The sequence below is a fragment of the Symphalangus syndactylus genome, chromosome 3, assembly GCF_028878055.3.
Source record: "Symphalangus syndactylus isolate Jambi chromosome 3, NHGRI_mSymSyn1-v2.1_pri, whole genome shotgun sequence".
In the NCBI taxonomy this organism is placed as follows: domain Eukaryota; kingdom Metazoa; phylum Chordata; class Mammalia; order Primates; family Hylobatidae; genus Symphalangus; species Symphalangus syndactylus.
This window is the reverse complement of record NC_072425.2, coordinates 75,934,745-75,961,633: the sequence shown is the minus strand read 5'-3', so window position 1 is coordinate 75,961,633 and position 26,889 is coordinate 75,934,745.

The following is a 26,889-nucleotide window of genomic DNA, read 5'->3' as shown; positions in this document are numbered from 1 at the left end:
CGTAACGGAATGGAGTGGAATGGAACGGAATGGAACGGAACGGAACGGAACGGGACGGAACAGAATGGAATGGAGTGCAATTGAACGGAATGGAATGGAAGGGAATGAAATGGAATGTAATGGAAAGGAATGGAATGGAGTGGAATGGAATGGAATGGAATGGGACGGTGAAAGAATATGTAAGCTGACATTGTGCCACGGCAATCCAGCCAAGATGACTGTTTGAGAACTTGTTGAAAGAAAGGAATAGAATAGAATAGCGTGGAAGGGAATAGAATGGATTGGAATGGCATGGAATGGAACGGAATAGAGTACAAAGGAACGGAATGGAACGGAATAGAACGAAATGGAATGGAATGGAAGTGAATGGAACACAACGGAATGAAAGAGAACGAAACGGAATGGCATGGAACGGAATGGAATGGAATGGAATGGAATGGAATGGATCAAAATGGAAAGGAATGGAAGGAAACGGAACAGAACGGGATGGAACAGAATGGAATGGAGTGCAATTGAACGGAATGGAATGGAAGGGAATGAAATGGAATGTAATGGAAAGGAATGGAATGGAGTGCAATGGAATGGAATGGAATGGGACGGTGAAAGAATATGTAAGCTGACATTGTGCCACGGCAATCCAGCCAAGATGACTGTTTGAGAACTTGTTGAAAGAAAGGAATAGAATAGAATAGTGTGGAAGGGAATAGAATGGATTGGAATGGAATGGAATGGAACAGAACGGAATGGGATGGAGTGCAATGGATTGGAATGGAGTGGAATGGAATGGAATGAAATTGAATGGAATGGAATGGAATTGAATGGTGAAATAAAATGCGAGCCGACATTGTGCCACTGTAATTCAGCAAGTGTGACAGATTGAGTACTTCTTGAAAGAAAGGAATAGAATAGAATAGCGTGTAAGGGAATATAATGGATTGGAATGGAATGGAATGGAACGGAATAGAGTACAAAGGAACGGAATGGAACGGAATGGAAAGAAATGGAATGGAATGGAAGTGAATGGAACAGCACAGAAAGGAAGAGAACGAAACAGAATGGCACGGAAAGGAATGGAATGGAATGGAATGGAATGGAATGGAATGGAGTGGAATGGAATTGAGTGCAATGGAACGGAATGGAACGGAATGGAATGAAATGGAGTGGAATGGAATGGACTGGAATGGAATGGAATGGAACGGAATGGATCGAAATGGAATGGAATGGAAGGGAACGGAACAGAACGGGACGGAACAGAATGGAATGGAGTGCAATTGAACGGAATGGAATGGAATGGAATGAAATTGAATGGAATGGATTGGAAAGGAAAGGAATGGATTGGAATGGAATGGAATGGAATGGGATGGTGAAAGAATATGTAAGCTGACATTGTGCCATGGCAATCCAGCCAAGATGACTGTTTGAGAACATGGTGAAAGAAAGGAATAGAATAGAATAGCGTGTAAGGGAATAGAATGGATTGGAATGGAATGGAATGGAAAGGAATAGAGTACAAAGGAACGGAATGGAACGGAATGGAATGAAATGGAATGGAATGGAAGTGAATGGAACAGCAGAGAAAGGAAGAGAACGAAACAGAATGGCACGGAACGGAAAGGAATGGAATGGAATGGAATGGAGTGGAATGGAATGGAATGGAGTAGAATGGAATTGAGTGCAATGGAACGGAATGGAACGGAATGGAATGAAATGGAGTGGAATGGAATGGACTGGAATGTAATGGAATGGAACGCAATGGAACGAAATGGGAAGGAACGGAATGGAATGCAATGGAATGGATTGGAATGGAATGGAATGGAATGCAGTGGAATGGAATGGAATGAAGTGGAACAGTGAAATAAAATGTGAGCTGACATTGTGCCACTGCAATCCAGCCAGGGTGACAGATTGAGAACCTGTAGAAACTAAGGAATAGAATAGAATAGTGTGGCATAAAATGGAATGGACTGGAATGGAATAGAATGGAATGGATTACAATGGAATGGAATGGAAACGAATGGAACAAAATGAATGGAATGGAATGGAATGGAACGGAACGCAATGGATTGCAACGGAATGGAAAGGAATGGAATGAAATGGAATGGATTGCAACAGAATGGAATGGAATGGAATGGAATGGAATGGAATGGAATAGAATGGAATGGAATGCAATGGAATGCAATGGAATGCAATGGAATGGAATGGAATGGAATGGAATGGAATGCAATGGAATGGAATGGAATGGAATGGAATGCAATGGAATGGAATGGAATGGAGTATAACTGTAAAATAAAATCTGAACTGACATTCTGTCACTGCAATGCAGCCAGCGTGACAGAGTGAGAACTTGTCGGAAGAAAGGAACAGAATAGAACAGTGTGAAGTGAATGGAATGGAATGGAATAGAACAGAATGGAAAGGGACGGTGAAATAATATGTGAGCTGATTTTGTGCCACGGCAACCTAGCCAAGGTGACAGATTGCGAACTTGTTGAAAGAAAGGAATAGAATAGAATAGAATAGTGTGGAATAGAATGGAATGGATTGGAATGGAATGGAATGGAATGGAATGGAATGGAATGGAATGGAATGGAGTGCAAAGGAACGGAATGGAACAGTATGGAATGAAATGGAATAGAATGGAAGTGAACGGAATGGAACGCAATGGACCAGAACGGAGTGGAATGGAAAGGAATGGAGTGCAATGTAAAGGAACGGAATGGAATGGAAAGAAATGGAATGGAACGGAATGGAACAGAATCGAGTGCAATGGAAACGAATCGAACCAAATGGAATGAAAAGGAATGGAATGGAGTGGAATGCAACGGAATGGACTGGAATGGAATGGAAAGAAATGGATCGGTGAAATAAAATGTGAGCTGACATTATGTCACTGCAATCCAGTCAGGGTGACAGATTGAGAACATGTTGAAAGAAAGGAATAGAATAGAATAGTGTGGAATGGAATGGAATGGAAAGGAATGGATTGGAATGGAACGGAACGGAACGGAATGGAATGGAGTGGAATGGAATGGATCGGAATGGAATAGAATGGACCACAATGGAACGGAACCGAATGGAAGGGAATGAAATGAAATGGAATGGAAAGGAGTGGAATGGAATGGAATGGAATTAAATGGAACGGTGAAATAAAATGTGAGCTGACATTGTGCCACTGTAATCCCGTCAGGGTGACAGATTGAGAACCTGTTGAAAGAAAGGAATAGAATAGAATAGTGTGGAATGGAATGGAATCAAATGGAATGTAATGGAACAGAATGGAATGGAATGAAATGGAATGGAATGGAATGGAATGGAATGGAGTGGAGTACAATGGAACGGAATGGAGTGGAATGGAATGGAATGGAATGGAACGGAATGGAACGGAACGTAATGGAATGGAATGGAATGGAATGGAACATTGAAATGAAATGGGAGCTTACATTGTGCCACTGCAATCCAGCCAGAGTGACAGATTGAGAACTTGTTGAAAGAAAGGAATAGAATAGAATAGTGTGGAATAGAATGGAATGGAATGGAATGGGATGGGATGGGATGGGATGGGATGGGATGGGATGGGATGGAATGGAATGGAATGGAATGGAATGGAATTGAATGGAATCGAATGGCATTGAATGGAATGGAATGAAATGCAATGGAATGGAATGGAGTGCAATGCAATATAATGGAACAGAATGGATTGAAATGGAATGGATTTAAAGGGAACAGAATGGAACAGAACAGAACAGAACGGAATGGAATGGAGTGCCATGGAATGGAATGGAATGGAATGGAACGAAATGGAATGGAATGGATTGGAACGTAACGGAATGGAGTGGAATGGAACGGAACGGAACGGAACGGAACGGAACGGGACGGAACAGAATGGAATGGAGTGCAATTGAACGGAATGGAATGGAAGGGAATGAAATGGAATGTAATGGAAAGGAATGGAATGGAGTGGAATGGAATGGAATGGAATGGGACGGTGAAAGAATATGTAAGCTGACATTGTGCCACGGCAATCCAGCCAAGATGACTGTTTGAGAACTTGTTGAAAGAAAGGAATAGAATAGAATAGCGTGGAAGGGAATAGAATGGATTGGAATGGCATGGAATGGAACGGAATAGAGTACAAAGGAACGGAATGGAACGGAATAGAACGAAATGGAATGGAATGGAAGTGAATGGAACACAACGGAATGAAAGAGAACGAAACGGAATGGCATGGAACGGAATGGAATGGAATGGAATGGAATGGAATGGAATGGAATGGAATGGAATGGATCAAAATGGAAAGGAATGGAAGGAAACGGAACAGAACGGGACGGAACAGAATGGAATGGACTGCAATTGAACGGAATGGAATGGAATGGAATGAAATGGAATGTAATGGAAAGGAATGGAATGGAGTGGAATGGAATGGAATGGAATGGGACGGTGAAAGAATATGTAAGCTGACATTGTGCCACGGCAATCCAGCCAAGATGACTGTTTGAGAACTTGTTGAAAGAAAGGAATAGAATAGAATAGCGTGGAAGGGAATAGAATGGATTGGAATGGAATGGAATGGAACGGAATAGAGTACAAAGGAACGGAATGGAACGGAATAGAACGAAATGGAATGGAATGGAAGTGAATGGAACACAACGGAATGCAAGAGAACGAAACGGAATGGCATGGAACGGAATGGAATGGGATGGAATTGAGTGCAATGGAACGGAATGGAACGGAATGGAATGAAACGGAGTGGAATGGAATGGACTAGAATGGAATGGAATGGAACGCAATGGAACGAAATGGAAAGGAATGGAATGGAATGCAATGGAATGGATTGGAATGGAATGGAATGGAATGGAATGGAATGGAATGGAATGGAATGGAGTGGAACGGTGAAATAAAATGTGAGCTGACATTGTGCCACTGCAATCCAGCCAGGGTGAGAGATTGAGAACTTGTTGAAAGAAAGGCATAGAATAGAATAGTGTGGTATGGAATGGAATGGAATGAAATAGGGTGCAATGGGACAGAATTGAACGGATAGGAATGGAATGGAAAGCAATGAAATGGAATGGAGTGCAATGGAACGGAATGGAAACGAATGGAATGAAATAGGATGGAATGGAATGGAACGGAACGATACAGAATTGAATGCAATGGAATTTAATGGAATGGAATGGAATGGAATGGAATGGAATGGAATAGAATGAAATGGAATAGAATGGAATGGAATGGATTGCATGGAATGGAATGGAATGGAACGGAATGGAATGATATGGAATGGAGTGCAATGGAATGGAATTTAATGGTGAAATAAAATCTGAGCTGACATTGTGCCACAGCAATCCAGCCAAGGTGACAGACTGGGAACTTGTTGAAAGAAAGGAATAGACTAGAATAGCATGGAATGGAATGGAATGGATTGGAATGGAATGGAATGGAATGGAAAGGAAAGGAATGGAATGGAATGGAGTGCAAAGGAACGGAATGGAACGAAATGGAAGGGAATCGTAGTGAACAGAATGGAATGGAACGGATTGAAACAGAACGGAACGGAATGGCACGGAATGGCATGGAATGGAATAGAATGGAATGGAGTGCAATAGAACGGAATGGAACGGAATGGAATGAAAAGGAATGGAATGGAATGGAATGAAATGGAATGGAATGGAGTGCAATGGAACGGAATGGAACGGAATGGTATGGAATGGAATGGAATGGAATGCAGTGGAATGGAATTGAATGGAGTGGAACAGTGAAATAAAATGTGAGCTGACATTGTGCCACTGCAATCCAGCCAGGGTGACAGATTGAGAACCTGTAGAAACTAAGGAATAGAATAGAATAGTGTGGAATAAAATGGAATGGACTGGAATGGAATTGAATGGAATGAAGTACAATGGAATGGAATGGAAACGAATGGAACAAAACGGAATGGAATGGAATGGAATGGAACGGAACGCAATGGATTGCAACGGAGTGGAAAGGAATGGAATGAAATGGAATGGATTGCAACAGAATGGAATGGAATGGAATGGAATGGAATGGAATGGAATGGAATGGAGTATAACGGTAAAATAAAATCTGAACTGACATTCTGTCACTGCAATCCAGCCAGCGTGACAGAGTGAGAACTTGTCAAAAGAAAGGAATAGAAAAGAATAGTATGAAATGAATGGAATGGAATGGAATGGAATGGAATGGAATGGATCAGAATGGAAAGGGACGGTGAAATAATATGTGTGCTGATTTTGTGCCACGGCAACCTAGGCAAGGTGACAGATTGCCAACTTATTGAAAGAAAGGAATAGAATAGAATAGTGTGGAATAGAATGGAATGGATCGGAATGGAATGGAATGGAATGAAATGGAGTGGAATGGAATGGACTGGAATGGAATGGAATGGAACGCAATGGAATGAAATGGAAAGGAATGGAATGGAATGCAATGGAATGGATTGGAATGGAATGGAATGGAATGGAATGGAATGGAATGGAATGGAATGGAGTGGAACGGTGAAATAAAATGTGAGCTGACATTGTGCCACTGCAATCCAGCCAGGGTGACAGGTTGAGAACTTCTTGAAAGAAAGGAACAGAATACAATTGTGTGGAATGGAATGGATTGGATAGACTGGAACGGAATGGAATGCAATGGAATGGAAAGGAATGGTGAAATAAAATGTGAGCTGACATTGTGCAACTGCAATCCAGCCATGGTGACGGATTGAGAACTTATTGAAAGAAAGTGATAGAAGAGAATAGTGTGGAATGGAATGGAATGGAATAGAATGCCATGGAATGGAAAGAATGGAATGGAATGAAATGGAATGGAATGGAAGGGAACGCAACAGATCGGAACGGATTCGAATGGAATGGAATGGAATGGAACGGTGAAATAAAATGTGAGCTGATATTGTGCCACTATAATCCTGTCACGGTGACAGATTGAGAAGTTGTTGAATGAAAGGAAAGAATAGAATAGTGTGTAATGGAATGGAATCGAATGCAATGCAGTGTAATGGAATGGAATGGAATGGAAAGGAATGGAATGGAAAGGAGTGGAGTGGAATGGAATGGAATGGAATGGAATGGAATGGAATGGAATGGAATGCAATGGAACAGAATGGAATGGAATGGAATGGAGTGCAATGGAAGAGAATGGAATGGAATGGAACGAAATAGAGTGGAATGGAAGGGAATGGAAGGGAACGGAATGGAATGGAATGGAATGGTATGGAGTGCAACAGAACAGAATTGAATATAATGTTATGAAATGGAATGGAATGGAGTGGAATGGAGTGGATTGGAATGGAATGGAATGGAGTGGAATGGAATGGAATGGAATGGAGTGGAATTGAATGGAATGGAATGGAATGGAATAGAATGCAATGCATTGGAATGGAATGGATGGCAATGGAATGGAATGGAACGGAATGGATCGAAATGGAATGGAATGGAAGGGAACGGAACAGAACGGGACGGAACAGAATGGAATGGAGTGCAAGTGAACGGAATGGAATGGAATGGAATGAAATGGAATGGAATGGAATGGAAAGGAATGGAATGGAGTGGAATGGAATGGAATGGAATGGGATGGTGAAAGAATATGTAAGCTGACATTGTGCCACGGCAATCCAGCCAAGATGACTGTTTGAGAAGTTGTTGAAAGAAAGGAATAGAATAGAATAGCGTGTAAGGGAACAGAATGGATTGGAATGGAATGGAATGGAACGGAATAGAGTACAAAGGAACGGAATGGAACGGAATGGAACGAAATGGAATGGAATGGAAGTGAATGGAACAGCACAGAAAGGAAGAGAACGAAACAGAATGGCACGGAACGGAATGGAATGGAATGGAATGGAATGGAATGGAATGGAATGGAATGGAATGGAGTGGAATGGAATTGAGTGCAATGGAACGGAATGGAACGGAATGGAATGAAATGGAGTGGAATGGAATGGACTGGAATGGAATGGAATGGAACGGAATGGATCGAAATGGAATGGAATGGAAGGGAACGGAACAGAACGGGACGGAACAGAATGGAATGGAGTGCAATTGAACGGAATGGAATGGAATGGAATGAAATGGAATGGAATGGATTGGAAAGGAAAGGAATGGATTGGAATGGAATGGAATGGAATGGGATGGTGAAAGAATATGTAAGCTGACATTGTGCCATGGCAATCCAGCCAAGGTGACTGTTTGAGAACTTGGTGAAAGAAAGGAATAGAATAGAATAGCGTGTAAGGGAATAGAATGGATTGGAATGGAATGGAATGGAAAGGAATAGAGTACAAAGGAACGGAATGGAACGGAATGGAATGAAATGGAATGGAATGGAAGTGATTGGAACAGCAGAGAAAGGAAGAGAACGAAACAGAATGGCACGGAATGGAAAGGAATGGAATGGAATGGAATGGAGTGGAATGGAATTGAGTGCAATGGAACGGAATGGAACGGAATGGAAAGAAATGGAGTGGAATGGAATGGACTGGAATGTAATGGAATGGAACGCAATGGAACGAAATGGAAAGTAACGGAATGGAATGCAATGGAATGGATTGGAATGGAATGGAATGGAATGCAGTGGAATGGAATGGAATGAAGTGGAACAGTGAAATAAAATGTGAGCTGACATTGTGCCACTGCAATCCAGCCAGGGTGACAGATTGAGAACCTGTAGAAACTAAGGAATAGAATAGAATAGTGTGGCATAAAATGGAATGGACTGGAATGGAATTGAATGGAATGGAGTACAATGGAATGGAATGGAAAGAATGGAACAAAATGAATGGAATGGAATGGAATGGAACGGAACGCAATGGATCGCAACGGAATGGAAAGGAATGGAATGAAATGGAATGGATTGCAACAGAATGGAATGGAATGGAATGGAATGGAATGCAATGGAATGCAATGGAATGCAATGGAATGGAAAGGAATGGAATGGAATGGAATGGAATGGAATGGAATGGAATGCAATGGAATGCAATGGAATGGAATGGAATGGAGTATAACTGTAAAATAAAATCTGAACTGACATTCTGTCACTGCAATCCAGCCAGCGTGACAGAGTGAGAACTTGTCGGAAGAAAGGAACAGAATAGAATAGTATGAAATGAATGGAATGGAATGGAATAGAACAGAATGGAAAGGGACGGTGAAATAATATGTGAGCTGATTTTGTGCCACGGCAACCTAGCCAAGGTGACAGATTGCGAACTTGTTGAAAGAAAGGAATAGAATAGAATAGAATAATGTGGAATAGAATGGAATGGATTGGAATGGAATGGAATGGAATGGAATGGAATGGAATGGAGTGCAAAGGAACGGAATGGAACAGTATGGAATGAAATGGAATAGAATGGAAGTGAACGGAATGGAACGCAATGGACCAGAACGGAGTGGAATGGAAAGGAATGGAGTGCAATGGAAAGGAACGGAATGGAATGGAAAGAAATGGAATGGAACGGAATGGAACAGAATCGAGTGCAATGGAAACGAATCGAACCAAATGGAATGAAAAGGAATGGAATGGAGTGGAATGCAACGGAATGGACTGGAATGGAATGGAATGAAATGGATCGGTGAAATAAAATGTGAGCTGACATTATGTCACTGCAATCCAGTCAGGGTGACAGATTGAGAACATGTTGAAAGAAAGGAATAGAATAGAATAGTGTGGAATGGAATGGAATGGAATGGAAAGGAATGGATTGGAATGGAACGGAACGGAACGGAATGGAATGGAATGGAATGGATCGGAATGGAATAGAATGGACCACAATGGAACGGAACCGAATGGAAGGGAATGAAATGAAATGGAATGGAATGGAGTGGAATGGAATGGAATGGAATTAAATGGAACGGTGAAATAAAATGTGAGCTGACATTGTGCCACTGTAATCCCGTCAGGGTGACAGATTGAGAACCTGTTGAAAGAAAGGAATAGAATAGAATAGTGTGGAATGGAATGGAATCAAATGGAATGTAATGGAACAGAATGGAATGGAATGAAATGGATTGAAATGGAATGGAATGGAATGGAGTACAATGGAACGGAATGGAGTGGAATGGAATGGAATGGAATGGAATGGAATGGAACGGAACGTCATGGAATGGAATGGAATGGAATGGAATGGAACATTGAAATAAAATGGGAGCTTACATTGTGCCACTGCAATCCAGCCAGAGTGACAGATTGAGAACTTGTTGAAAGAAAGGAATAGAATAGAATAGTGTGGAATAGAATGGAATGGAATGGAATGGGATGGGATGGGATGGGATGGGATGGGATGGGATGGGATGGAATGGAATGGAATGGAATGGAATGGATTGGAATGGAATGGAATTGAATGGAATCGAATGGCATTGAATGGAATGGAATGAAATGCAATGGAATGGAATGGAGTGCAATGCAATATAATGGAACAGAATGGATTGAAATGGAATGGATTTAAAGGGAACAGAATGGAACAGAACAGAACAGAACGGAATGGAATGGAGTGCCATGGAATGGAATGGAATGGAATGTAACGAAATGGAATGGAATGGATTGGAACGTAACGGAATGGAGTGGAATGGAACGGAATGGAACGGAACGGAACGGAACGGGACGGAACAGAATGGAATGGAGTGCAATTGAACGGAATGGAATGGAAGGGAATGAAATGGAATGTAATGGAAAGGAATGGAATGGAGTGCAATGGAATGGAATGGAATGGGACGGTGAAAGAATATGTAAGCTGACATTGTGCCACGGCAATCCAGCCAAGATGACTGTTTGAGAACTTGTTGAAAGAAAGGAATAGAATAGAATAGCGTGGAAGGGAATAGAATGGATTGGAATGGCATGGAATGGAACGGAATAGAGTACAAAGGAACGGAATGGAACGGAATAGAACGAAATGGAATGGAATGGAAGTGAATGAAACACAACGGAATGAAAGAGAACGAAACGGAATGGCATGGAACGGAATGGAATGGAAAGGAAAGGAATGGAATGGAATGGAGTGCAAAGGAACGGAATGGAACGAAATGGAAGGGAATCGTAGTGAACAGAATGGAATGGAACGGAATGAAACAGAACGGAACGGAATGGCACGGAATGGCATGGAATGGAATAGAATGGAATGGAGTGCAATAGAACGGAATGGAACGGAATGGAATGAAAAGGAATGGAATGGAATGGAAGGAAATGTAATGGAATGGAGTGCAATGGAACGGAATGGAACGGAATGGTATGGAATGGAATGGAATGGAATGCAGTGGAATGGAATGGAATGGAGTGGAACAGTGAAATAAAATGTGAGCTGACATTGTGCCACTGCAATCCAGCCAGGGTGACAGATTGAGAACCTGTAGAAACTAAGGAATAGAATAGAATAGTGTGGAATAAAATGGAATGGACTGGAATGGAATTGAATGGAATGAAGTACAATGGAATGGAATGGAAACGAATGGAACAAAACGGAATGGAATGGAATGGAATGGAACGGAACGCAATGGATTGCAACGGAGTGGAAAGGAATGGAATGAAATGGAATGGATTGCAACAGAATGGAATGGAATGGAATGGAATGGAATGGAGTATAACGGTAAAATAAAATCTGAACTGACATTCTGTCACTGCAATCCAGCCAGCGTGACAGAGTGAGAACTTGTCAAAAGAAAGGAATAGAAAAGAATAGTATGAAATGAATGGAATGGAATGGAATGGAATGGAATGGAATGGAATGGATCAGAATGGAAAGGGACGGTGAAATAATATGTGTGCTGATTTTGTGCCACGGCAACCTAGGCAAGGTGACAGATTGCCAACTTGTTGAAAGAAAGGAATAGAATAGAATAGTGTGGAATAGAATGGAATGGATTGGAATGGAATGGAATGGAATGAAATGGAGTGGAATGGAATGGACTGGAATGGAATGGAATGGAACGCAATGGAATGAAATGGAAAGGAATGGAATGGAATGCAATGGAATGGATTGGAATGGAATGGAATGGAATGGAATGGAATGGAATGGAATGGAGTGGAACGGTGAAATAAAATATGAGCTGACATTGTGCCACTGCAATCCAGCCAGGGTGAGAGATTGAGAACTTGTTGAAAGAAAGGCATAGAATAGAATAGTGTGGTATGGAATGGAATGGAATGAAATGGGGTGCAATGGGACAGAATTGAACGGATAGGAATGCAATGGAAAGCAATGAAATGGAATGGAGTGCAATGGAACGGAATGGAAACGAATGGAATGAAATTGAATGGAATGGAATGGAACGGAACGATACAGAATTGAATGCAATGGAATGGAATGGAATGGAATGGAATGGAATGGAATGAAATAGAATGAAATGGAATAGAATGGAATGGAATGGATTGCATGGAATGGAATGGAACGGAACGGAATGGAATGATATGGAATGGAGTGCAATGGAATGGAATTTAATGGTGAAATAAAATCTGAGCTGACATTGTGTCACAGCAATCCAGCCAAGGTGACAGACAGAGAACTGGTTGAAAGAAAGGAATAGACTAGAATAGCATGGAATGGAATGTAATGGATTGGAATGGAATGGAATGGAATGGAAAGGAAAGGAATGGAATGGAATGGAGTGCAAAGGAACGGAATGGAACGAAATGGAAGGGAATTGTAGTGAACAGAATGGAATGGAACGGAATGAAACAGAACGGAACGGAATGGCACGGAATGGCATGGAATGGAATAGAATGGAATGGAGTGCAATAGAACGGAATGGAACGGAATTGAATGAAAAGGAATGGAATGGAATGGAATGAAATGGAATGGAATGGAGTGCAATGGAACGGAATGGAACGGAATGGTATGGAATGGAATGCAGTGGAATGGAATGGAATGGAGTGGAACATTGAAATAAAATGTGAGCTGACATTGTGCCACTGCAATCCAGCCAGGGTGACAGATTGAGAACCTGTAGAAACTAAGGAATAGAATAGAATAGTGTGGATTAAAATGGAATGGACTGGAATGGAATTGAATGGAATGAAGTACAATGGAATGGAAAGGAAACGAATGGAACAAAACGGAATGGAATGGAATGGAATGGAACGGAACGCAATGGATTGCAACGGAGTGGAAAGGAATGGAATGAAATGGAATGGATTGCAACAGAATGGAATGGAATTGAATGGAATGGAATGGAATGGAATGGAATGGAGTATAATGGTAAAATAAAATCTGAACTGACATTCTGTCACTGCAATCCAGCCAGCGTGACAGAGTGAGAACTTGTCAAAAGAAAGGAAAAGAAAAGAATAGTATGAAATGAATGGAATGGAATGGAATGGAATGGAATGGAATGGAATGGAATGAAACAGCATGGAAAGGGACGGTGAAATAATATGTGTGCTGATTTTGTGCCACGGCAACCTAGGCAAGGTGAGAGATTGCCAACTTGTTGAAAGAAAGGAATAGAATAGAATATTGTGGAATAGAATGAAATGGATTGGAATTGAATGGAATGGAATGGAGTGCAAAGGAACGGAATGGAACAGTATGGAACGAAATGCAATGGAATCGAAGTGAACGGCATAAAATGGAACGGAATGAAACAGAACGGAACGGAGAGGCACGGAATGGCATGGAATGGAATAGAATGGAATGCAGTGCAATAGAACGGAATGGAACGGAATAGAATGAAAAGGAGCGGAATGGAATGGAATGGAATGGAATGGAATGGAATGGAATGGAATGCAATGGAATGGAGTGCAATGGAACTGAATTGAACGGAAAGCTATGGAATGGAATGGAATGGAATGGAATGAAGTGGAATGGAATGGAATGGAGTGGAACAGTGAAATAAAATGTGAGCTGACATTGTGCCACTGCAATCCAACCAGGGTGACAGATTGAGAACCTGTAGAAAGTAAGGAATAGAATAGAACAGTGTGGAAAAAAATAATGAATGGAATGGAATGGAATGGAATGGAATGGAATGGAATGGAATGGAATACAGTGGACTGGAATGGAGGCGAAAGGGAAGGAATGGAATGCAGTGGAGCGGAGAGGAGTGGAATAAAGAAGAGTGAAATTGAGTGGAATGGAATGAAGCGGAGTGCAATGGAGTGGCTAGTAGTGGATAAGTATTGAGAGGAATGCAATGGAATGGAATGGAGTGGAACACAATGGAATGCAATGGAATGGAATGGAATGGAATGGAATGTATCGGAATGGAATAGAATGGACCACAATGGAACGGAACCGAACGGAAGGGAATGAAATGAAATGGAATTTAATGGAGTGGAATGGAATGGAATGGAATTAAATGGAACAGTGAAATAAAATGTGAGCTGACATTGTGCCACTGTAATCCCGTCAGGGTGACAGATTGAGAACTTTTTGAAAGAAAGGAATAGAATAGAATAGTGTGGAAAGGAATGGAATCGAATGGAATGTAATGGAACAGAATGGAATGGAATGAAATGGAATGTAATGGAATGGAATGGAATGGAGTATAATGGAACGGAATGGAATACAATGGAACGGAATGGAATGGAATGGAATGGAATGGAATGGAATGGAATGGAATGGAATGGAATGGAATGGAACGGAACGTAGTGGAATGGAATGGAATGGAATGGAACATTGAAATAAATTGGGAGCTTACATTGTGCCACTGCAATCCAGCCAGAGTGACAGATTGAGAACTTGTTGAAAGAAAGGAATAGAATAGAATAGTGTGGAATGGAATGGAATGGAATTGAATGGGATGGGATGGGATGGGATGGGATGGGATGGGATGGGATGGGATGGGATGGAATGGAATGGAATGAAATGGAATGGAATGGAATGGAATGGATTGGAATGGAATGGAATTGAATGGAATCGAATGGCATTGAATGGAATGGAATGAAATGCAATGGAATGGAATGGAGTGCAATGCAATATAATGGAACAGAATGGATTGAAATGGAATGGATTTAAAGGGAACAGAATGGAACAGAACAGAACAGAACGGAATGGAATGGAGTGCCATGGAATGGAATGGAATGGAATTGAACGAAATGGAATGGAATGGATTGGAACGTAACGGAATGGAGTGGAATGGAACGGAATGGAACGGAAAGGAAGGGAACGGAATGGAATGGAATGGAATGGAATGGAATGGAATGGAATGGAATAGATTGGTGAAATAATATGTGTGCTGACATTGTGCCACAATCCAGCCAAGTTGACAGATTGTGAACTTGTTGAAAGAAAGAAATAGAAAAGAATAGTGTCAAATAGAATGGAATGGATTGTGATAGAATTGAATGGAAAGGAATTGAGTGCAGTGGAATGGACTGGAACGGAATGGAGCGAAATGGAATGGAATGGAAGTGAATGGAACGGATTGGAACGGAGTGGAATGGAATGGAATAGACTGCAATGGAATGGAATACAATGGAATCGAACGAAATGGAATGGAATGGAATGGAAAAGAATGCAACGGAATGGAACACAATGCAGTGCAGTGGAACAGAATTGAATGGAATGGAGTGCAATGGAACGGAATTGAACGGATTGGAATGAAATGGAATGGAATGCAGTGGAATGGAATGGAACGGAATGGAATGGAATGGAATGGAATGAAATGGAATGGTGAAAGAAATGTGAGCTGACATTGTGCCACTGCAATCCAGCCAGGGTGACAGATTGAGAACTTGTTGAAAGAAAGAAATAGTATAGAATAGTGTGTAATGGAAAGAAATGTCATGGAATGGAATGCAACGGAATGGAATGGAGGGCAATGGAACAGAATGGATGGGAATGGAATGGTATGGAATGGAATGAAGTGAAATGGAATGGAATGGAACAGAAGGGAATGAAATGGAAAGGAATGGAATGCAATGGAATTGAATGGAATGGAATGGAATGGAATGGAATGGAACAGAATGGAATGGAATGGAGTGCAATGGAAAGGAGTGGAACGGAATGGAATGGAATGGAACGGAATGGAACGGAATGGAATGGAATGGAATCAAAAGAGTGAAATGGAACGGAATGGAACGGAATGGAATAAAATTGAAAGTAATGGAATGCAATGGAATGGAATGGAACAGAACGGAATGGGATGGAGTGCAATGGATTGGAATGGAGTGGAATGGAATGGAATGAAATTGAATGGAATGGAATGGAATTGAATGGTGAAATATAATGCGAGCCGACATTGTGCCACTGTAATTCAGCCAGTGTGACAGATTGAGTACTTCTTGAAAGAAAGGAATAGAATAGAATAGCGTGTAAGGGAATAGAATGGATTGGAATGGAATGGAATGGAACGGAATAGAGTACAAAGGAACGGAATGGAACGGAATGGAACGAAATGGAATGGAATGGAAGTGAATGGAACAGCACAGAAAGGAAGAGAACGAAACAGAATGGCACGGAATGGAATGGAATGGAATGGAATGGAATGGAATGGAATGGAATGGAATGGAGTGGAATGGAATTGAGTGCAATGGAACGGAATGGAACGGAATGGAATGAAATGGAGTGGAATAGAACGGACTGGAATGGAATGGAATGGAACGGAATGGATCGAAATGGAATGGAATGGAAGGGAACGGAACAGAACGGGACGGAACAGAATGGAATGGAGTGCAATTGAACGGAATGGAATGGAATGGAATGAAATGGAATGGAATGGATTGGAAAGGAAAGGAATGGATTGGAATGGAATGGAATGGAATGGGATGGTGAAAGAATATGTAAGCTGACATTGTGCCATGGCAATCCAGCCAAGATGACTGTTTGAGAACATGGTGAAAGAAAGGAATAGAATAGAATAGCGTGTAAGGGAACAGAATGGATTGGAATGGAATGGAATGGAAAGGAATAGAGTACAAAGGAACGGAATGGAACGGAATGGAATGAAATGGAATGGAATGGAAGTGAATGGAACAGCAGAGAAAGGAAGAGAACGAAACAGAATGGCACGGAACGGAAAGGAATGGATTGGAATGGAATGGAGTGGAATGGAATTGAGTGCAATGGAACGGAATGGAACGGAATGGAATGAAATGGAGTGGAATGGAATGGACAGGAATGTAATGGAATGGAACGCAATGGAACGAAATGGAAAGGAACGGAATGGAATGCAATGGAATGGATTGGAATGGAATGGAATGGAATGCAGTGGAATGGAATGGAATGAAGTGGAACAGTGAAATAAAATGTGAGCTGACATTGTGCCACTGCAATCCAGCCAGGGTGACAGATTGAGAACCTGTAGAAACTAAGGAATAGAATAGAATAGTGTGGCATAAAATGGAATGGACTGGAATGGAATTGAATGGAATGGAGTACAATGGAATGGAATGGAAACGAATGGAACAAAATGAATGGAATGGAATGGAATGGAACGGAACGCAATGGATCGCAACGGAATGGAAAGGAATGGAATGAAATGGAATGGATTGCAACAGAATGGAATGGAATGGAATGGAATGGAATGCAATGGAATGCAATGGAATGCAATGGAATGGAAAGGAATGGAATGGAATGGAATGGAATGGAATGGAATGGAATGGAATGCAATGGAATGGAATGCAATGGAATGGAATGCAATGGAATGGAATGGAGTATAACTGTAAAATAAAATCTGAACTGACATTCTGTCACTGCAATCCAGCCAGCGTGACAGAGTGAGAACTTGTCGGAAGAAAGGAACAGAATAGAATAGTATGAAATGAATGGAATGGAATGGAATAGAACAGAATGGAAAGGGACGGTGAAATAATATGTGAGCTGATTTTGTGCCACGGCAACCTAGCCAAGGTGACAGATTGCGAACTTGTTGAAAGAAAGGAATAGAATAGAATAGAATAGTGTGGAATAGAATGGAATGGATTGGAATGGAATGGAATGGAATGGAATGGAATGGAATGGAATGGAGTGCAAAGGAACGGAATGGAACAGTATGGAATGAAATGGAATAGAATGGAAGTGAACGGAATGGAACGCAATGGACCAGAACGGAGTGGAATGGAAAGGAATGGAGTGCAATGGAAAGGAACGGAATGGAATGGAAAGAAATGGAATGGAACGGAATGGAACAGAATCGAGTGCAATGGAAACGAATCGAACCAAATGGAATGAAAAGGAATGGAATGGAGTGGAATGCAACGGAATGGACTGGAATGGAATGGAATGAAATGGATCGGTGAAATAAAATGTGAGCTGACATTATGTCACTGCAATCCAGTCAGGGTGACAGATTGAGAACATGTTGAAAGAAAGGAATAGAATAGAATAGTGTGGAATGGAATGGAATGGAATGGAAAGGAATGGATTGGAATGGAACGGAACGGAACGGAATGGAATGGAATGGAATGGATCGGAATGGAATAGAATGGACCACAATGGAACGGAACCGAATGGAAGGGAATGAAATGAAATGGAATGGAATGGAGTGGAATGGAATGGAATGGAATTAAATGGAACGGTGAAATAAAATGTGAGCTGACATTGTGCCACTGTAATCCCGTCAGGGTGACAGATTGAGAACCTGTTGAAAGAAAGGAATAGAATAGAATAGTGTGGAATGGAATGGAATCAAATGGAATGTAATGGAACAGAATGGAATGGAATGAAATGGAATGGAATGGAATGGAATGGAATGGAATGGAATGGAATGGAATGGAATGGAATGGAATGGAGTACAATGGAACGGAATGGCGTGGAATGGAATGGAATGGAATGGAACGGAATGGAACGGAACGTAATGGAATGGAATGGAATGGAATGGAACATTGAAATAAAATGGGAGCTTACATTGTGCCACTGCAATCCAGCCAGAGTGACAGATTGAGAACTTGTTGAAAGAAAGGAATAGAATAGAATAGTGTGGAATAGAATGGAATGGAATGGAATGGGATGGGATGGGATGGGATGGGATGGGATGGGATGGGATGGAATGGAATGGAATGGAATGGAATGGATTGGAATGGAATGGAATTGAATGGAATCGAATGGCATTGAATGGAATGGAATGAAATGCAATGGAATGGAATGGAGTGCAATGCAATATAATGGAACAGAATGGATTGAAATGGAATGGATTTAAAGGGAACAGAATGGAACAGAACAGAGCAGAACGGAATGGAATGGAGTGCCATGGAATGGAATGGAATGGAATGGAATGGAATGGAACGAAATGGAATGGAATGGATTGGAACGTAACGGAATGGACTGGAATGGAACGGAATGGAACGGAACGGAACGGAATGGGACGGAACAGAATGGAATGGAGTGCAATTGAACGGAATGGAATGGAAGGGAATGAAACGGAATGTAATGGAAAGGAATGGAATGGAGTGGAATGGAATGGAATGGAATGGGACGGTGAAAGAATATGTAAGCTGACATTGTGCCACGGCAATCCAGCCAAGATGACTGTTTGAGAACTTGTTGAAAGAAAGGAATAGAATAGAATAGCGTGGAAGGGAATAGAATGGATTGGAATGTCATGGAATGGAACGGAATAGAGTACAAAGGAACGGAATGGAACGGAATAGAACGAAATGGAATGGAATGGAAGTGAATGGAACACAACGGAATGCAAGAGAACGAAACAGAATGGCATGGAACGGAATGGAATGGAATGGAATGGAATGGAATGGAATTGAGTGCAATGGAACGGAATGGAACGGAATGGAATGAAATGGAGTGGAATGGAATGGACTGGAATGGAATGTAATGGAACTCAATGGAACGAAATGGAAAGGAATTGAATGGAATGCAATGGAATGGATTGGAATGGAATGGAATGGAGTGGAAAGGTGAAATAAAATGTGAGCTGACATTGTGCCACTGCAATCCAGCCTGGGTGAGAGATTGAGAACTTGTTGAAAGAAAGGCATAGAATAGAATAGTGTAGTATGGAATGGAATGGAATGAAATTGGGTGCAATGGGACAGAATTGAACGGATAGGAATGGAATGGAAAGCAATGAAATGGAATGGAGTGCAATGGAACGGAATGGAAACGAATGGAATGAAATAGAATGGAATGGAATGGAACGGAACGATACAGAATTGAATGCAATGGAATGGAATGGAATGGAATGGAATTGAGTGCAATGGAACGGAATGGAACGTAATGGAATGAAATGGAGTGGAATGGAATGGACTGGAATGGAATGGAATGGAACGCAATGGAATGAAATGGAAAGGAATGGAATGGAATGCAATGGAATGGATTGGAATGGAATGGAATGGAATGGAATGGAATGGAGTGGAACGGTGAAATAAAATGTGAGCTGACATTGTGCCACTGCAATCCAGCCAGGGTGAGTGATTGAGAACTTGTTGAAAGAAAGGCATAGAATAGAATAGTGTGGTATGGAATGGAATGAAATGGGGTGCAATGGGACAGAATTGAACTGATAGGAATGGAATGGAAAGCAATGAAATGGAATGGAGTGCAATGGAACGGAATGGAAACGAATGGAATGAAATAGAATGGAATGGAATGGAACGGAACGATACAGAATTGAATGCAATGGAATGGAATGGAATGGAATGGAATGGAATGGAATGGAATGGAATGGAATGGAATGGAATGGAATGAAATAGAATGAAATGGAATAGAATGGAATGGAATGGATTGCATGGAATGGAATGGAACGGAACGGAATGGAATGATATGGAATGGAGTGCAATGGAATGGAATTTAATGGTGAAATAAAATCTGAGCTGACATTGTGTCACAGCAATCCAGCCAAGGTGACAGACTGAGAACTTGTTGAAAGAAAGGAATAGACTAGAATAGCATGGAATGGAATGGAATGGATTGGAATGGAATGGAATGGAATGGAAAGGAAAGGAATGGAATGGAATGGAGTGCATAGGAACGGAATGGAACGAAATGGAAGGGAATTGTAGTGAACAGAATGGAATGGAACGGAATGAAACAGAACGGAACGGAATGGCACGGAATGGCATGGAATGGAATAGAATGGAATGGAGTGCAATAGAACGGAATGGAACGGAATTGAATGAAAAGGAATGGAATGGAATGGAATGAAATGGAATGGAATGGAGTGCAATGGAACGGAATGGAACGGAATGGTATGGAATGGAATGGAATGGAATGCAGTGGAATGGAATGGAATGGAGTGGAACATTGAAATAAAATGTGAGCTGACATTGTGCCACTGCAATCCAGCCAGGGTGACAGATTGAGAACCTGTAGAAACTAAGGAATAGAATAGAATAGTGTGGATTAAAATGGAATGGACTGGAATGGAATTGAATGGAATCAAGTAAAATGGAATGGAAAGGAAACGAATGGAACCAAACGGAATGGAATGGAATGGAATGGAACGGAACGCAATGGATTGCAACGGAGTGGAAAGGAATGGAATGAAATGGAATGGATTGCAACAGAATGGAATGGAATTGAATGGAATGGAATGGAATGGAATGGAATGCAATGGAATGCAATGGAATGGAAAGGAATGGAATGGAATGGAATGGAATGGAATGGAATGGAATGGAATGGAATGGAATGGAATGCAATGGAATGGAATGGAATGGAATGGAATGGAATGCAATGGAATGGAATGGAATGGAGTATACCTGTAAAATAAAATCTGAACTGACATTCTGTCACTGCAATGCAGCCAGCGTGACAGAGTGAGAACTTGTCGGAAGAAAGGAACAGAATAGAATAGTGTGAAATGAATGGAATGGAATGGAATAGAACAGAATGGAAAGGGACGGTGAAATAATATGTGAGCTGATTTTGTGCCACGGCAACCTAGCCAAGGTGACAGATGGCGAACTTGTTGAAAGAAAGGAATAGAATAGAATAGAATAGTGTGGAATAGAATGGAATGGATTGGAATGGAATGGAATGGAATGGAATGGAATGGAGTGCAAAGGAACGGAATGGAACAGTATGGAATGAAATGGAATAGAATGTAAGTGAACGGAATGGAACGCAATGGACCAGAACGGAGTGGAATGGAAAGGAATGGAGTGCAATGGAAAGGAACGGAATGGAATGGAAAGAAATGGAATGGAACGGAATGGAACAGAATCGAGTGCAATGGAAACGAATCGAACCAAATGGAATGAAAAGGAATGGAATGGAGTGGAATGCAACGGAATGGACTGGAATGGAATGGAATGAAATGGATCGGTGAAATAAAATGTGAGCTGACATTATGTCACTGCAATCCAGTCAGGGTGACAGATTGAGAACATGTTGAAAGAAAGGAATAGAATAGAATAGTGTGGAATGGAATGGAATGGAAAGGAATGGATTGGAATGGAACGGAACGGAACGGAATGGAATGGAATGGAATGGAATGGATCGGAATGGAATAGAATGGACCACAATGGAACGGAACCGAATGGAAGGGAATGAAATGAAATGGAATGGAATGGAGTGGAATGGAATGGAATGGAATTAAATGGAACGGTGAAATAAAATGTGAGCTGACATTGTGCCACTGTAATCCCGTCAGGGTGACAGATTGAGAACCTGTTGAAAGAGAGGAATAGAATAGAATAGTGTGGAATGGAATGGAATCAAATGGAATGTAATGGAACAGAATGGAATGGAATGAAATGGAATGGAATGGAATGGAATGGAATGGAATGGAGTACAATGGAACGGAATGGCGTGGAATGGAATGGAATGGAATGGAACGGAATGGAACGGAACGTAATGGAATGGAATGGAATGGAATGGAACATTGAAATAAAATGGGAGCTTACATTGGGCCACTGCAATCCAGCCAGAGTGACAGATTTAGAACTTGTTGAAAGAAAGGAATAGAATAGAATAGTGTGGAATAGAATGGAATGGAATGGAATGGGATGGGATGGGATGGGATGGGATGGGATGGGATGGGATGGGATGGAATGGAATGGAATGGAATGGAATGGATTGGAATGGAATGGAATTGAATGGAATCGAATGGCATTGAATGGAATGGAATGAAATGCAATGGAATGGAATGGAGTGCAATGCAATATAATGGAACAGAATGGATTGAAATGGAATGGATTTAAAGGGAACAGAATGGAACAGAACAGAGCAGAACGGAATGGAATGGAGTGCCATGGAATGGAATGGAATGGAATGGAATGGAATGGAATGGAAAGGAACGAAATGGAATGGAATGGATTGGAACGTAACGGAATGGACTGGAATGGAACGGAATGGAACGGAACGGAACGGAACGGGACGGAACAGAATGGAATGGAGTGCAATTGAACGGAATGGTATGGAAGGGAATGAAACGGAATGTAATGGAAAGGAATGGAATGGAGAGGAATGGAATGGAATGGAATGGGACGGTGAAAGAATATGTAAGCTGACATTGTGCCACGGCAATCCAGCCAAGATGACTGTTTGAGAACTTGTTGAAAGAAAGGAATAGAATAGAATAGCGTGGAAGGGAATAGAATGGATTGGAATGGCATGGAATGGAACGGAATAGAGTACAAAGGAACGGAATGGAACGGAATAGAACGAAATGGAATGGAATGGAAGTGAATGGAACACAACGGAATGCAAGAGAACGAAAGAGAATGGCATGGAACGGAATGGAATGGAATGGAATGGAATGGAATGGAATGGAATGGAATGGAATTGAGTGCAATGGAACGGAATGGAACGGAATGGAATGAAATGGAGTGGAATGGAATGGACTGGAATGGAATGTAATGGAACTCAATGGAACGAAATGGAAAGGAATTGAATGGAATGCAATGGAATGGATTGGAATGGAATGGAATGGAGTGGAAAGGTGAAATAAAATGTGAGCTGACATTGTGCCACTGCAATCCAGCCTGGGTGAGAGATTGAGAACTTGTTGAAAGAAAGGCATAGAATAGAATAGTGTAGTATGGAATGGAATGGAATGAAATTGGGTGCAATGGGACAGAATTGAACGGATAGGAATGGAATGGAAAGCAATGAAATGGAATGGAGTGCAATGGAACGGAATGGAAACGAATGGAATGAAATAGAATGGAATGGAATGGAACGGAACGATACAGAATTGAATGCAATGGAATGGAATGGAATGGAATGGAATTGAGTGCAATGGAACGGAATGGAACGTAATGGAATGAAATGGAGTGGAATGGAATGGACTGGAATGGAATGGAATGGAACGCAATGGAATGAAATGGAAAGGAATGGAATGGAATGCAATGGAATGGATTGGAATGGAATGGAATGGAATGGAATGGAATGGAATGGAATGGAGTGGAACGGTGAAATAAAATGTGAGCTGACATTGTGCCACTGCAATCCAGCCAGGGTGACAGATTGAGAACCTGTAGAAACTAAGGAATAGAATAGAATAGTGTGGCATAAAATGGAATGGACTGGAATGGAATTGAATGGAATGGAATACAATGGAATGGAATGGAAAGAATGGAACAAAATGAATGGAATGGAATGGAATGGAACGGAACGCAATGGATCGCAACGGAATGGAAAAGAATGGAATGAAATGGAATGGATTGCAACAGAATGGAATGGAATGGAATGGAATGGAATGCAATGGAATGCAATGGAATGCAATGGAATGGAAAGGAATGGAATGGAATGGAATGGAATGGAATGGAATGGAATGGAATGGAATGGAATGCAATGGAATGCAATGGAATGGAATGGAATGGAGTATAACTGTAAAATAAAATCTGAACTGACATTCTGTCACTGCAATCCAGCCAGCGTGACAGAGTGAGAAATTGTCGGAAGAAAGGAACAGAATAGAATAGTATGAAATGAATGGAATGGAATGGAATAGAACAGAATGGAAAGGGACGGTGAAATAATATGTGAGCTGATTTTGTGCCACGGCAACCTAGCCAAGGTGACAGATTGCGAACTTGTTGAAAGAAAGGAATAGAATAGAATAGAATAGTGTGGAATAGAATGGAATGGATTGGAATGGAATGGAATGGAATGGAATGGAATGGAATGGAATGGAATGGAGTGCAAAGGAACGGAATGGAACAGTATGGAATGAAATGGAATAGAATGGAAGTGAACGGAATGGAACGCAATGGACCAGAACGGAGTGGAATGGAAAGGAATGGAGTGCAATGGAAAGGAACGGAATGGAATGGAAAGAAATGGAATGGAACGGAATGGAACAGAATCGAGTGCAATGGAAACGAATCGAACCAAATGGAATGAAAAGGAATGGAATGGAGTGGAATGCAACGGAATGGACTGGAATGGAATGGAATGAAATGGATCGGTGAAATAAAATGTGAGCTGACATTATGTCACTGCAATCCAGTCAGGGTGACAGATTGAGAACATGTTGAAAGAAAGGAATAGAATAGAATAGTGTGGAATGGAATGGAATGGAATGGAAAGGAATGGATTGGAATGGAACGGAACGGAACGGAATGGAATGGAATGGAATGGATCGGAATGGAATAGAATGGACCACAATGGAACGGAACCGAATGGAAGGGAATGAAATGAAATGGAATGGAATGGAGTGGAATGGAATGGAATGGAATTAAATGGAACGGTGAAATAAAATGTGAGCTGACATTGTGCCACTGTAATCCCGTCAGGGTGACAGATTGAGAACCTGTTGAAAGAAAGGAATAGAATAGAATAGTGTGGAATGGAATGGAATCAAATGGAATGTAATGGAACAGAATGGAATGGAATGAAATGGAATGAAATGGAATGGAATGGAATGGAGTACAATGGAACGGAATGGAGTGGAATGGAATGGAATGGAATGGAACGGAATGGAACGGAACGTAATGGAATGGAATGGAATGGAATGGAACATTGAAATAAAATGGGAGCTTACATTGTGCCACTGCAATCCAGCCAGAGTGACAGATTGAGAACTTGTTGAAAGAAAGGAATAGAATAGAATAGTGTGGAATAGAATGGAATGGAATGGAATGGGATGGGATGGGATGGGATGGGATGGGATGGGATGGGATGGGATGGGATGGAATGGAATGGAATGGAATGGAATGGATTGGAATGGAATGGAATTGAATGGAATCGAATGGCATTGAATGGAATGGAATGAAATGCAATGGAATGGAATGGAGTGCAATGCAATATAATGGAACAGAATGGATTGAAATGGAACGGATTTAAAGGGAACAGAATGGAACAGAACAGAACAGAACGGAATGGAATGGAGTGCCATGGAATGGAATGGAATGGAATGGAACGAAATGGAATGGAATGGATTGGAACGTAACGGAATGGAGTGGAATGGAACGGAATGGAACGGAACGGAACGGAACGGGACGGAACAGAATGGAATGGAGTGCAATTGAACGGAATGGAATGGAAGGGAATGAAATGGAATGTAATGGAAAGGAATGGAATGGAGTGGAATGGAATGGAATGGAATGGGACGGTGAAAGAATATGTAAGCTGACATTGTGCCACGGCAATCCAGCCAAGATGACTGTTTGAGAACTTGTTGAAAGAAAGGAATAGAATAGAATAGCGTGGAAGGGAATAGAATGGATTGGAATGGCATGGAATGGAACGGAATAGAGTACAAAGGAACGGAATGGAACGGAATAGAACGAAATGGAATGGAATGGAAGTGAATGGAACACAACGGAATGAAAGAGAACGAAACGGAATGGCATGGAACGGAATGGAATGGAATGGAATGGAATGGAATGGATCAAAATGGAAAGGAATGGAAGGAAACGGAACAGAACGGGATGGAACAGAATGGAATGGAGTGCAATTGAACGGAATGGAATGGAAGGGAATGAAATGGAATGTAATGGAAAGGAATGGAATGGAGTGCAATGGAATGGAATGGAATGGGACGGTGAAAGAATATGTAAGCTGACATTGTGCCACGGCAATCCAGCCAAGATGAC